We start from the raw sequence: 13,894 nt of genomic DNA on the forward strand, positions 1-13,894 counted from the left end.
ACCTACAGCGTAGGACTCGTTACTTGCCATTTGAAGTTCCTTGGAGTAGCCCAGTCTATCGAGCTGGATTCGGCTGCTTATCTGGCAACCTACTCAGTGACCTAGTGGTTAGAGTGTCCGTCCTGAGATTGGTAGGTTGTGAGTTCAAACCCCGGCCGAGTCATACCAAAGAATATAAAAATGGGACCCATTACCTCCCTGCTTGGCACTCAGCATCAAGGGTTGGAATTGGGGGTTAGATCACCAAAAATGATTCCCGGGCGCGGCCACTGCTGCTGCCCACTCCTCCCCTCACCTCTCAGGGGGTGATCAAGGGTGATGGGTCAAATGCAGAGAATAATTTCGCCACACCTAGTGTGTGTGTGACAATCATTGGTACTTTAGCTTGAATTTTTAATCTCAGTCAGGGAGAGGGGGAGGTGACTACATAATTTTGACCGGGATTGCAGTACCATTTCTGGACAGATTCGTACATATGGCCCTTTTAAAGTTAAAGTTAAAGTTAAAGTTAAAGTACCAATGATTGTCACACACACACTAGGTGTGGCGAAATTATTCTCTGCATTTGACCCATCACCCTTGATCACCCCCTGGGAGGTGAGGGGAGCAGTGGGCAGCAGCGGTGGCTGCGCCCGGGAATCATTTTTGGTGATTTAACCCCCAATTCCAACCCTTGATGCTGAGTGCCAAGCAGGGAGGTAATGGGTCCCATTTTTATAGTCTTTGGTATGACTCGGCCGGGATTTGAACTCCCAACCTACCGATCTTAGGACGGACACTCTAACCACTAGGCCACTGAGTAGCTATACTAGGCCACCGAGTAGGTAAGTTGCAAGCATCTTTGCCATTAGCCCACGCTGGCTGGCCTCTGTTACACAGTGACATATAATATGAAAAGCTGCACTTGTCCATATATGTACAGGTATATGTATGAACAAATATCAATTCTAAATGTCACGTTTTGTGTTTTGTTTACTTCCGTATTTGCTAGTCCTCGTTTCCTTCTTTTGTTTCGGTTTGGTTCTCTCACCCGGCAGAGAAACGAGGCACCGATGGACTCAATTGCTCACCGGCGCCCTTTATAAGGTCACAAAAGTAAGATCCATTATGCGACACAGGCGCCATCGCAGCATACGAGTTTATACGAGTCTACTTCCCCAGCAGGTAGTTTTCCCTGGTGATTTTCCTCATTGCTGCTCTTTGCTCAGGTCGTACGCCATGCCACCGATAGCCTTTTTGTTATTTTGTCTGCATCGTCGCCTTCTGTCGTACTTGGTTACAATCCGTTTAGGACAAGGGTATCCAAACTTTGTCCACTGACAAAGAATGTTTGCCCCACTTTATTACATACACACCAATCTAATGCAGATTGCTAGAGTATATGTCAATCTATTTGAACAAAACATCCACGTTGCTTTGTGTCAAAGATGACAAGCCATATTTTTTTTTGCTGAGGTTCCAAAAAACCTAACTGGGCTGAAAATGTGCACTTTGTAAACCCCTGGTTTAGTGGATTCCTCCTTTGGTTAACACAGTACTTTTGATATTTTCATACACCTTTGTTATTTGTTGGACCGCAACTAAATACCTTCAGCAGCAATTACAGTCGCAAGTCTTTTTGAATACGACGCTAGAAGCTTGGCAATAAGCTATCCATACACTTGGTAAAACGAAATCCATCCTATTTGGGTCCCAAATCAACCTTAAGAAAGTCAGTGACTTCACTATTAAAGTGGGTGACATTGTTATCACCAGGAAAGATGAGGTCACCTAACTAGGGGCTAATCTTTCCTGTGATAAAATGGCAACCAAGGTAATCAAAAAGGTCAACCAACGAACTAGATTTCTCTACAGAATGTCCTCTCTGGTCAACAAAAGCACTTTGAAAATTCTAGCGGGAACTCTCATTCAACCCTTTTTCGATTACGCATGCAACTCCTGGTACCCTAGCACCTCCAAAACCCTCAAATCTAGACTCCAAACATCTCAAAACAAGCTAGTCAGGTTACTTCTAGACCTCCACCCCAGATCACACCTCACTCCTACCCACTTCTCCAAAGTGGGCTTGCTCAGGGTGGAGGACAGAGTAAAACAACTTGCACTGAGCCTAGTCTATAAAATTCGCTACACCTCCCTGATACCAAAGTACATGTCAAACTACTTCCACAATGTAAATGACCGCCATAACCACAACACCAGAGGGAGCTCCACAAACCATGTTAAACCCAGATTAGGGTTAGGGTTAGGGTTAGGGTTAACTACAACCCTAGACTAACACCCTCCCCCCTCCACATCCCACCTCCCCGGATTGTAATTTATCAAATGTAAATACTTGTTCTTATGCTTTCTGAGGTCACTATGTTCACAGCTCGCTGTACATATCCTACCAAGTCAGACCTACACTGTTACAATGTCCATTTCTCTGATTATATTATTGTTGATGACTGAAGTGTTGATATCAAACAAACCTAACCCCCCCCGCCCCAACCCCCTTCACATCCCAGCCTCCGGATTGTAAATAATGTAAATAATTCAATGTATATACTCTGATGATTAACTTGTGTGATGACTGTATTATGCTGATAGTATATATCTATACCATGAATTGATTAACGTGGACCCCGACTTAAACAAGTTGAAAAACGTATTCGGGTGTTACCATTTAGTGGTCAATTGTACGGAATATGTACTGTACTGTGCAATCTACTAATAAAAGTCTCAATCAATCAATCAATGGCACACCTATCTTTGGGCAGTTTCGCCCATTCTTCTTTGATTTTGAAAAGAAATGGCTGCATTTAGGCTTGGGGTTGGGTTAGCAGCAGTTAGTTCAGTTTGAGAACGCTACCTTTGAATTTCCCTGTCTCCGGCAATCAGAGCGGGGCCATCTTGTTGTGTGTCAGTCAGAGCTTGCAGTGAGACAGCGTGAGCAGGGCAGGATATGCCCACCCAGCCAATCATCATTAGCGCATTTACAACGGCGTCATCATCCCTACCCTTTCTCTCTCTGCAGCTGATGTGTGGCCGAAACCTGACACCTTGTGCTTCATTTAACCAAAATGTAATAACGAGCCACTTCACATTCTCAGCAATGGCAAGGGCGTTTAAACGATGGGAACAGTCATTAATTAGATTACTTAAAAAAATAACGCTGTTATTACCAACACTGGGCATAACCCAAATGTATCGAATTGTGATTCAATATTATATTCTTTTTACAAAGTATAATCTCACCAAATGTTTGTATTGCATGTTTAAAGAATGTACTTTTTTCCCTCAATGGCTGTCTTGATCTTGCCGGCTCCAAAACAAGTTTACCTCCAGGTACCAATAAAGTAACCTAACTCAAAACTTCTCAAATAGTTTCTGTTACGATCCCCCGAGGAAGAAGAGAAAAATGTTGCCCCCCCCCCCCCCCCCCCCACACACACACACACTCTGTGACTATAAATAGTATCATGTGCATATACAATTATTAAAAGTTTTACTAAGTTTATGACATTTTAATAAAATTGTTATAAGTACACCTCTGCATACCATTGTATTTTTACATATGTACTATTTACATTAAAGCAAAGAAAGAAGAAACCAATATAGATCAACTTAGAATAAAGAATAACTCTATCAACATTGTTTTTTAAGTCTGCAACAGAAAAGATGTTATAGTGGATTAATTTGCCCAAAATTAGTAACATTTTTCCATCCTTATTTAAATTACAATTTTTTTAATTTATTTAATTATTTTTTTTGTCCTGTACAGCTTCTCAGGCAAATCGTATAGTTGATGTAGATGCCCATGTCGGCTGTTCAGATTTACTTTACAAAAGAGAAGTGTAGGATACTTCTCTTGTTGCCTTATTTGTATTTGACTTTATTAAATGTATTTATATTATCATTTAGTGCAGCCGGGCCGGAGCAGGAGGGGATAGAAAGAGGAAAAAAAAGAAGACAGAGGGGGAAATTGTGGGGACAAGAGGGGGATTAGACTGAGAGACAAAAACAACAACAGCAAACAACAACAATAGAGCAACATCAGCAAATACGACATGTACAAATATGACGGTAAAAGTAATAGTAAATAAGCAGCTAGGGAAAATAAAAAATAATACAGAAATGACAATGAGCATTATTACACTACAAATGGAGCAATTCAAATACCAATAGAAATAGTGCTATTGATAATGAACAATACCAATACTTTACCTTTATTATCAACAATACAGTTGTTCAAATGCAACAATAAATATACGTAATGATAACTTCAGATACGAAAGAATGTAGAAAAATGGAGGGGTAGAAAGAGAAGCAACCTACATTAACCTTGTAGATTGTTATAGTAACAATAGGTTAAGCTTTGTCCGTGTGCCATGTGTTATACCCAGTTTACCCTTAAAATTATAAATATCATCCTCCCCACTTGAAGTGAGAGACGGACAAACGCGAGGCTCAACAATTATGATTGGCGGACATGTCCAGGGTTTCCCCTTAATGTAATTGAATGTGGCATTTTTTTACGACTACACCTTGAAAATATGAGCTTTTTTTGTACTTGAAAACAAATTAAAGTTATATAATTTATTGTAGCCCAAGAAGAAATCAAACAAAGTCCGACGCTATGTTTAACTTTTATTACCAATCTTATGATAACAAACAATGGCACAATTCCAACAGGTTTTTACCTCCCATGAAAACACTTTCGTCTCTGTGAGTCTGCGCTTCCCCGAGGACACACAACAACACTTCCTCATTCTCCGCCAATCACCTTTCAGGCACGCACAAAGTGTTTGTAAACATAGGAAAAACCGACATCAAATCCAAACCACGTGGACATAAAACATTAACATTACCTGGTCGTTACAGTATCAATTGATATATTTAGCCTGTTATTTTCACACTATTGACAAGTGATGTACCGAAAACTTGACCACCGAAAATAGACTTTGATCAGCTGAAACCGAAACCTGATGTAAACAAAACGCATGCCATTGTCTGGAAAGTTGTCAGCATGTCTGTGATGCGGATGTGATTTTTATATATATGGCAGATATACCCACGCGGACAGCCATCTACAAAATGTGCAAATATTAAGAGGACAGTGGCGGCTTTTAAGGAGAGAAAGTCCAACTGGAGCAACAGCGCGAAGCAAGTGTGACGTCATGCTTGCTTCAGTCTCTTTACTCAGGGACATCGAGGGACAGAAGTAGTCTCTAAACACGAGTACATTTCATAATAACACCGAAGAAGGTGCTAAGTTTGTTGCTAGTTTTAAAAAAGTCATTAAAAGTCTGTAAACACTTGAAAAAGTCTCAACTAAGTACCTTGTACAAAAAGCAGCAACAATTACAAATATGGCAAAAAGATATAAGTTAATACTAGTTAATAAAAACAGATTTGTTTCATATGTATGTATAGGAAGACTATGTCTCCCTGCTGGCCTGGGAACGCTTCGGGATCCCCCGGGAAGAGCTGGACGAAGTGGCTGGAGAGAGGAAAGTCTGGGCTTCCCTGCTTAGGTTGCTGCCCCCGTGACCCGACCTCGGATAAGCGGAAGAAGATGGATGGATGTATGTATACATTTTTTTGCCTTTTTACTGAAAATCATATCATAAGCAACTTTCTTGATGGCGTCATTGTGACCACGCCCATAACCACACACAGACACACACACACACACACACACACGCATACACTCTCTGTGACTATAAATAGTATTATGTGCATATAAAATTGTTAAAAGTTTTACTAAGTTTATGAAATTTTAATACAATTGTTAGTAGTACACCACTGCCTGCGATGAGGTGGCGACTTGTCCAGGGTGTACCCGCCTTCCGCCCGATTGTAGCTGAGATAGGCTCCAGCGCCCCCCGCAACCCCGAATGGAATAAGCGGTAGAAAATGGATGAATGGATGCATAACATTGTATTTGTACATATGTACTATTGACATTAAAGCAAAGAAAAAAAGAAACAAATCAACTTAGAACAAAGAATAACTTTATCAACATTGTTTTTTAAGAACAACAGAAAATATTTTATAGTGGATCAATTTGCCCAAAATGTGTTACATTTTTTAAATCCTTATTTAAATTATAAATATTTTTGGACTGACTTGAACATTTAATACTGAAAAATAGAATAAAATTAACTAATTTAAAAAAGTACTAGTAACCTAATCATCAATGTTAACTCAGGAGCAAATTATAAAACGCTTTAACCTACAAAACAAAAATTAATAAAACAATTTATGCAGATTTTTCTTTTTTTAATCAAACCGAGGAAGTCAATATTAATGATCACGTTTGTAGTGTACAGCTTTTCAGAGAATTTAGATTACAGGATGTTATTTATGTAGTTTGCTAATTTTACTCGACTGGTGCACTAACATCATGTGTTTTTTTTGTTTTTTTGCTGCTTGTCTCCCCAAGGGGGGGGTTACCCACATATGCGGTCCTCTCCAAGGTTTCTCATAGTCATTCACATCGACGTCCCACTGGGGTGAGTTTTCCTTGCCCTTATGTGGGCTCTGTACCAAGGATGTCGTTGTGGCTTGTGCAGCCCTTTGAGACACTTGTGATTTAGGGCTATATAAATAAACATTGATTGATTGACATTGATTGATAAGCCACTGTGACACTATTGTTCATTTTTATTTTTTTTATAAATGTCTAATGATAATGTCAATGAGGGATTTTTAATCACTGCTATGTTGAAATAGTAACTAATGTTGATACTGTTGTTGATAATATTCATTTTTGTTTCACTACTTTTGGTTTGTTCTGTGTCGTGTTTGTGTCTCCTCTCAATTGCTCTGTTTATTGCAGTTCTGAGTGTTGCTGGGTCGGGTTTGGTTTTGGAATTGGATTGCATTGTTATGGTATTGCTGTGTATTGTTTTGTTGGATTGATTAATTTAAAAAAAAAAAAAAAATTGATAAAATTTTTTTTTTTTTAAATGGATTTAAAAAAAATGAGAATCGATTCTGAATGACACAACGTGAGAATCGCGATTCGAATTCGAATCGATTTTTTTCCCACACCCCTAATTTGTACCATGAATCGATTTAAGTGGACCCCGACTTAAACAAGTTGAAAAACGTATTCGGGTGTTACCATTTAGTGGTCAATTGTACGGAATATGTACTGTACTGTGCAATCTACTAATACAAGTTTAAATCAACCAATCAATGAAAATATATGACTACCACAAGTACCTAAAGCAGGGGTCCCCAAACTTTTTGACTCGGGGGCCGCATTGGGTTAAAAAATTTGGCCGGGGGCCAGGCTATATATATATATATATATATATATATATATATATATATATATATGTGTGTATATATATGTGTGTATATATACATATATACATTGTCTTTATAATCTGTTTTGTCATTTAACATCAATTAACTTTGACGTTCATCAACATTTAACATTGTCACGTTATCGATGGGAAAATTCATTTTTAGACAATATGATTTGCCTGAGCGGCTAGGAGACACCAAGAGTAACAAGCGGTAGAAAATGGATTAGAAAGGAAAGATTAAAATAAATAAATAAATAAATACATTTAAAAAAAAACATTTTTTAACTTGGGACTTTTGGATGCTGGGTGGCCGGATCCGGCCCGCAGACCGTAGTTTGGGGACCCCTTACCTAAAGTAATATCGTCATAAACTCGGCAGCGCTACACAATACGTTGCCATATGAATGAAACAATGCTCGCAGACTATTTTAACAGATGTTTGAAAAAAACGACGTTGAAATGTGTACACAGTGACGTAGGGCGCCCTCGCGCGCGCCTTGTTTTCGCTCGCGCACGGGGCCGACCTGACCCCGCCCCTCGCTGTGTGCAGGGGCGCTCCATGTGACGCTGAGCCCGAACACAAAAATCCAGTATGGCGGAATCTGTCAGGAGATGAATTTTTCGCGGCCCCCCTCCTCCTCCTCCTCTTGCTAAGCCGAGGAAAAGCCCGGGAGTTGGGGCATGAGAGAGGACTAAAACGCCGCGTGGGACCCACGTCCGGACGCCTGGTCGCCTCCGGGCCCGTTGAGTCGAGCTTCCGGTAAGTTGTTTTTTTTTTGTTTTTTTTTCCCGGAGCGGTACGCGAACGTCTCGCCGCCTTGATGTCTGTTCTCCGGCAGGGATGCGATGCGCGTAAACATTGTCCGGCTCAACTTTTCGACTCGCCCGTCTTTATATCTCAGCTTTACACTGCGGTAGGGAATTATGTGCCTTCTTCTAACCATGTTCCTGCGGTTCTTTGCACTGTAGAGGGCGGGAAGTGTCCAGGCAATAAGAAGGGTGGGGGTGGTGGGCATGAGATGTTTATTATGCCGATTGTTGCTAGGCTATTTTTAGTGCACCTTTAGCTTCACTGCAGCACTTTCGCCCTATAGCGATGTTTTGACGGAAATAAGAATGCGCACAGAAATCTCCCAGCCTGCAGTAGTATGTGAGAATGGTTTTGGGATGGGCGGTGGTAATTCTCTCTTGCATGCGTCAATCTTTTTTTTTTTTTTCTTTTTTTTTTTTTGTGAATGGAGGCGTTGAAGCTGTTGCTACACTAAAGCAGCTCATCGTGGCTGTTTGTACAGCTCTGCTCCACCACAGGACTGTTTCATACACAGTAGGGCTGCACAATTTTGAGAGGAAAAAAAATGTAATTGCGATTTTTCTCTCCAAAATTGCGAATTGGATTTAGGATTTTTATATGTTGTACATGAACATGCATACAACTGTGGAATAAACAAGGGAAGGAAGACCATACCGTATTTTTCGGACTATAAGTCGCAGTTTTTGTCATAGTTTGCGACTTATACTCAGGAGCGACTTATGTGTGAAATTATTAACACATTCCCGTAAAATATCAAATAATGATATTTAGCTCATTCACGTAACAGACTAGACGTGTAAGATTTCATCGGATTTAGCGATTAGGAGTGACATATTGTTTGTTTGGTAAACGTATAGCATGTTCTACATGTTATAGTTATTTGAATGACTCTTACCATAATATGTTACGTTAACATACAGGCACGTTCTCAGTTGGTTATTTATGCGTCATATAACGTACACTTATTCAGCCTGTTGTTCACTATTCTTTATTTATTTTAAATTGCCTTTCAAATGTCTATTCTTGGTGTTGGGTTTTATCAAATACATTTCCCCCAAAAATGCGACTTATACTCCAGTGCGACTTATATATGTTTTTTTCTTTCTTTATTATGCATTTTTGGCCGGTGCGACTTATACTCGGGAGCGACTTATACTCCGAAAAATACGGTAATTGCAATTTTTTTTCTCCAAATTTGCGAATTCGATTTGCGATTTTTATGTTATACATGAACATGCATACGACTGTGGAATAAACGAGTGAAGGAAGACCATACACATGTTACTTTTAGACTGTCAATAAACATTCTTGTCTTAAGGAGCCACATATTAGAACAGGCCTGGGCAATTATTTTGACTCGATAGGGCCACATTCAGAGAAAAAAATGTGTCTGGGGGCCGGTATATCTATCTATGTAGCTGTATATATTAGGGGTGTAATGGTACACAACAATTTCGGTTTGGTACGTACCTCGGTTTAGAGGTCACGGTGCAGTTCATTTTGGTACAGTAAGAAAACAACAAAATATAAATTTTTTGGTTATTTATTTCCCAAATTTGTAAACAATGGCATAACATACATATACCGTATTTGTCGGACTATAAGTTGCAGTTTTTTTCATAATTTGGCTGGGGGTGCGACTTATACTCAGGAGCGACTTATGTGTGAAATTATTAACACATTATCGTAAAATATCAAATATTATTTAGCTCATTCACGTGACAGACTAGACGTATAAGATTTCATGGGATTTAGCGAATAGGAGTGACAGATTGTTTGGTAAACGTATAGCATGTTCTATATGTTATAGTTATTTGAATGACTCTTACCATAATATGTTACGTTAACATACCAGGCACGTTCTCAGTTGGTTATTTATGTGTCATATAACGTACACTTATTCAGCCTGTTGTTCACTATTCTTTATTTATTTTAAATTGCCTTTCAAATGTCTATTCTTGGTGTTGGGTTTTATCAAATACATTTCCCCCAAAAATGCGACTTATACTCCAGTGCGACTTATATATGTTTTTTTCTTTCTTTATTATGCATTTTCGGCCGGTGCGACTTATACTCGGGAGCGACTTATACTCCGAAAAATACGGTAATTGCAATTTTTTTCTCCAAATTTGCGAATTCGATTTGCGATTTTTATGTTATACATGAACATGCATACGACTGTGGAATAAACGAGTGAAGGAAGACCATACACATGTTACTTTTAGACTGTCAATAAACATTCTTGTCTTAAGGAGCCACATATTAGAACAGGCCTGGGCAATTATTTTGACTCGGAATGGCCACATTTAGAGAAAAAAATGTGTCTGGGGGACGGTATATCTATCTATGTATCTGTATATATTAGGGGTGTAACGGTATACACAAATTTCGGTTCGGTACGTACCTCGGTTTAGAGGTCATGGTTCAGTTCATTTTGGTACAGTAAGAAAACAACAAAATATAAATTTTTTGGTTATTTATTTACCAAATTTGTAAACAATGGCATAACATACATATACCGTATTTGTCGGACTATAAGTCACAGTTTTTTTCATAGTTTGGCCGGGGGGTGCGACATATATTCAGGAGCGACTTATGTGTGAAATCATTAACACATTACCGTAAAATATCAAATAATATTATTTAGCTCATTCACGTAACAGACTAGACGTATAAGATTTCATGGGATTTAGCAAATAGGAGTGACAGATTGTTTGGTAAACGTATAGCATGTTCTATATGTTATAGTTATTTGAATGACTCTTACCATAATATGTTACGTTAACATACCAGGCACGTTCTCAGTTGGTTATTTATGCGTCATATAACGTACACTTATTCAGCCTGTTGTTCACTATTCTTTATTTATTTTAAATTGTCTTTCAAATGTCTATTCTTGGTGTTGGGTTTTATCAAATACATTTCCCCAAAAAATGCGACTTATACTCCAGTGCGACTTATATATGTTTTTTTCCTTCTTTATTATGCATTTTTGGCCGGTGCGACTTATACTCCGGAGCGACTTATACTCCGAAAAATACGGTAATTGCGATTTTTTTTTCTCTCCAAATTTGCGAATTCGATTTGCGATTTTTATATGTTATACATGAACACGCATACGACTGTGGAATAAACGAGTGAAGGAAGACCATACACATGTTACTTTTAGACTGTCAATAAACATTCTTGTCTTAAGGAGCCACATATTAGAACAGGCCTGGGCAATTATTTTGACTCGAGAGGGCCACATTCAGAGAAAAAAAATGTGTCTGGGGGCCGGTATATCTATCTGTGTATCTGTATATATTAGGGGTGGAATGGTACACAACAATTTCGGTTTGGTACGTACCTCGGTTTAGAGGTCACGGTGCAGTTCATTTTGGTACAGTAAGAAAACAACAAAATATACATTTTTTGTTTATTTATTTCCCAAATTTGTAAACAATGGCATAACATACATATACCGTATTTGTCGGACTATAAGTCGCAGTTTTTTTCATAATTTGGCCGGGGGTGCGACTTATACTCAGGAGCGACTTATGTGTGAAATTATTAACACATTACCGTAAAATATCAAATAATATTATTTAGCTCATTCACGTAAGAGACTAGACGTATAAGATTTCATGGGATTTAGCGATTAGGAGTGACAGATTGTTTGGTAAACGTATAGCATGTTCTATATGTTATAGTTATTTACGTTAACATACCAGGCACGTTCTCAGTTGGTTATTTATGCGTCATATAACGTACACTTATTCAGCCTGTTGTTCACTATTCTTTATTTATTTTAAATTGTCTTTCAAATGTCTATTCTTGGTGTTGGGTTTTATCAAATACATTTCCCCAAAAAATGCGACTTATACTCCAGTGCAACTTATATATGTTTTTTTCCTTCTTTATTATGCATTTTTGGCCGGTGCGACTTATACTCCGGAGCGACTTATACTCCGAAAAATACGGTAATTGCGATTTTTTTTCTCTCCAAATTTGCGAATTCGATTTGCGATTTTTATATGTTATACATGAACACGCATACGACTGTGGAATAAACGAGTGAAGGAAGACCATACACATGTTACTTTTAGACTGTCAATAAACATTCTTGTCTTAAGGAGCCACATATTAGAACAGGCCTGGGCAATTATTTTGACTCGGAAGGACCACATTCAGAGAAAAAAATGTGTCTGGGGGCCGGTATATCTATCTATGTAGCTGTATATATTAGGGGTGTAATGGTACACAACAATTTCGGTTTGGTACGTACCTCGGTTTAGAGGTCACGGTGCAGTTCATTTTGGTACAGTAAGAAAACAACAAAATGTAAATTTTTTGGTTATTTATTTCCCAAATTTGTAAACAATGGCATAACATACATATACCGTATTTGTCGGACTATAAGTTGCAGTTTTTTTCATAATTTGGCCGGGGGTGCGACTTATACTCAGGAGCGACTTATGTGTGAAATTATTAACACATTATCGTAAAATATCAAATAATATTATTTAGCTCATTCACGTGACAGACTAGACGTATAAGATTTCATGGGATTTAGCGATTAGGAGTGACAGATTGTTTGGTAAACGTATAGCATGTTCTATATGTTATAGTTATTTGAATGACTCTTACCATAATATGTTACGTTAACATACCAGGCACGTTCTCAGTTGGTTATTTATGCGTCATATAACGTACACTTATTCAGCCTGTTGTTCACTATTCTTTATTTATTTTAAATTGCCTTTCAAATGTCTATTCTTGGTGTTGGGTTTTATCAAATACATTTCCCCCAAAAATGCGACGTATACTCCAGTGCGACTTATATATGTTTTTTTCTTTCTTTATTATGCATTTTCGGCCGGTGCGACTTATACTCGGGAGCGACTTATACTCCGAAAAATACGGTAATTGCAATTTTTTTGTCCAAATTTGCGAATTCGATTTGCGATTTTTATGTTATACATGAACATGCATACGACTGTGGAATAAACGAGTGAAGGAAGACCATACACATGTTACTTTTAGACTGTCAATAAACATTCTTGTCTTAAGGAGCCACATATTAGAACAGGCCTGGGCAATTATTTTGACTCGGAATGGCCACATTCAGAGAAACAAATGTGTCTGGGGGACGGTATATCTATCTATGTATCTGTATATATTAGGGGTGTAACGGTATACACAAATTTCGGTTCGGTACGTACCTCGGTTTAGAGGTCACGGTTCAGTTCATTTTGGTACAGTAAGAAAACAACAAAATATAAATTTTTTGGTTATTTATTTACCAAATTTGTAAACAATGGCATAACATACATATATTTTTCGGACTATAAGTCGCAGTTTTTTTCGCAGTTTTTTTTCATAGCCTTTCAAATGTCTATTCTTGGTGTTGGGTTTTATCAAATACATTTCCCCAAAAAATGCGACTTATACTCCAGTGCGACTTATATATGTTTTTTTCCTTCTTTATTATGCATTTTCGGCCGGTGCGACTTATACTCCGGAGCGACTTATACTCAGGAGCGATTTATGTGTGAAATTATTAACACATTACCGTAAAATATCAAATAATATCATTTAGCTCATTCACGTAAGAGACTAGACGTATAAGATTTAATCGGATTTAGCGATTCGGAGTGACAGATTGCTTGGTAAACGTATAGCATGTTCTATATGTTATAGTTTTTTGAATGACTCTTACCATAATATGTTACGTTAACATACCAGGCACATTCTCAGTTGGTTATTTATGCGTCATATAACTTACACTTATTCAGCCTGTTGT

General features: G+C 38.2%; 1 protein-coding gene across 3 annotated transcripts in view; it reads left to right on the forward strand.

Annotated features, from left to right (window-relative positions):
• The first annotated feature begins 7,697 nt into the window (after positions 1–7,697).
• Positions 7,698–13,894, forward strand: part of LOC133622466 (histone deacetylase 4-like) — a 117,587-nt gene continuing 111,390 nt past the window's right edge. For all 3 annotated transcript variants that reach the window (XM_061985249.2, XM_061985250.2, XM_061985248.2), the window contains exon 1: positions 7,698–8,058. The gene's annotated coding sequence lies outside the window, so the exon portion shown is untranslated. The remainder of the gene's footprint in view (positions 8,059–13,894) is intronic.

The sequence above is a fragment of the Nerophis lumbriciformis genome, linkage group LG23, assembly GCF_033978685.3.
Source record: "Nerophis lumbriciformis linkage group LG23, RoL_Nlum_v2.1, whole genome shotgun sequence".
NCBI lineage: Eukaryota > Metazoa > Chordata > Actinopteri > Syngnathiformes > Syngnathidae > Nerophis > Nerophis lumbriciformis.